Below are 2,162 nucleotides of genomic sequence, written 5' to 3'. Positions count from 1 at the left end.
GGGTACAGGGAGTTGGGAGGGGTGGCACATGGGGCCAGACATGGGGAGGGGGGCACAGGGGTAGGGAGGGCACACAGGGCCAGGGGCAGAGCGGCGGCACCAAAGGGCACTAGGTAGCAGCACTCCATCCCCGCCTGCCCCATCCCGTCATTCATGATGGGCAATTTGCTAGCACGTAGTCATTTTCAATACCTGCTTTAAGCCATTGTATGTATGGCACATTTTATACCCAAGGGGGTTGCATTTCCATGGTACATGGATTACTTCACATTGTTTCAAAAGTACTACACGGTAAAGGTCATCAGATAAGTAGTGTTAGACATAGGAGTACTTGCTGCTCTATGCATGAATGAGTTTTGACGAACTTCACTTCATAAATCTACTGGATACTAAATCATAGACTAAATATAGACACTAGATTATAAGTACACATTATGAGCTGCCTGCCATCTGATAACCCCAGGTAGCCTCTCTACGTTTTACCAGCTACAAGCTACATTTTGTCACAGGTTGACTTTCTTTTGTTCCCTTTCCCTCACACCATCTACCTGTCTCACACCCATTAACTTCTATCCACTCTGATCTTCCCTGCCATGTATTTTCACAGGCTTGCATTTTGTATGACTTTAAGCTTCTATTAGACCCTAGAGAGCAGACAAACACCAGGAGACTCTTCCTATGCCTGAAGAAGAGTGCTTGTGCCCTAAAGCTTGTAAAGAACAGTTTTTCCAACTATTCAGTTGGTCTAATAAAAGATATCACATTTACCCAAATAACCTTGTCTGCCTAAATAGGTTTTGATGTCTTTCCTCCTATTGTTTCCCATTCCCTTTTTCTCACCAATCTACCCAGTGCCCCATGTAATTTATTTAAGCACCTACAGCAAGCTTCTCTAGTTGCTGATCCCAAAACATTTGCACTGGCTATAAAGGTGCCTAAAATTAAGTGGATGGTGAATTTGAAGAAAACAGAAATTAAGGTTGTGAGGACTATGTTAACCAAAAAACTTATTCCCTGTACTAGACTGAGAAACAGAAACACTTTCATTGGGGAAGCAATGGGCCAGAAAGAAGATTAACCTACCTGGAAATTAGTTTTCTGGAATCCCCTTAAACCAATCAGGATTTACAGGCATTCACACCAATTTAATCATGTTTGACCATAAATCCTAGTTTTAACATCTGTGGGTATTTTTCTTAGAATTAATTAGAATATCTGCATGAGCTGCTGCCAGATCCAACCTCTTGTGATCCGCTTAGAGCTTCTCTAGATTTAAGTGGTAGATCCATGAAAGGATTTTGGTGGCATACCTAAATTTTAAAGGCCATGACCGCGAGCTAAGTTTCTATACAGTGCATGGGCAATGTTAGAACCCTTAGAATAGGATTCACAATAGAGGTGCCTAAGTCAGCCAATAGGAAATGCTGGACATGTCTACACATATAGATGCCTGCTCACAGCATTTGTATATGTGGGGATGTGGGAGAAGATTTGCTGCTCCTGGCAGCAGTCTGCTCCCACCCACTCTGACCTTGCACCAGCCTCCTGTAGCAACCAGCGAGAGTTCTGGGTTCCCCCTGGGGCTAGGTCAGGGGATGACAGGGAGCACAGGGCCGGGGTTGGGAGATTGCGCCCTGCTCCTGGAAGCTGCCTGCTCCTGGGGCGGGCTATGCTACTGGAGCCCAGTCAGGGACAATGTCCCCCTGCCCTGGCAGCAGAGAGTTCCTGGCCCCAGCTCACTGATCAGGGGTAGGGGGCTTGGAAAAAGTTACAGGGGAGGGGCAGGTCCCAGCCTCCTGCCCCTATCTGCCTGGGCCAGCTAGCAGTGAACCCTCAGCTAGGTGGGGCAGGGTGACATTGTCCCCATCTGAGCTCCAGCAGCTCCTGGAGGCAGGGAGCAATCTCCTGCCTCCTGCTGCCCAGCTGGCAGCTTTACACATGGTGTAAAGCTGCCAGCTGTTTACACATGCTGTACTGCACAGTAATTAACCGTGAGTAAATTCACTAGTATTTACAGGTAGCAAAGGTACTTGTGATTACAGAAAATTACTGCACAGTAAGCATCTGCATGGGTACACGGTGATGCTTACTGTGCAGTAATTTGTGCTAATCTTGAGTAAAATGCCTCATGTAGATCCACCCACTGAAGAAAGGGTCATGTC

The sequence above is a fragment of the Alligator sinensis genome, unplaced genomic scaffold, assembly GCF_000455745.1.
Source record: "Alligator sinensis unplaced genomic scaffold, ASM45574v1 scaffold243_1, whole genome shotgun sequence".
Classification (NCBI taxonomy): domain Eukaryota; kingdom Metazoa; phylum Chordata; order Crocodylia; family Alligatoridae; genus Alligator; species Alligator sinensis.
The sequence above is the reverse complement of the archived record's forward strand: the minus strand, read 5'-3'. Positions refer to the sequence as shown.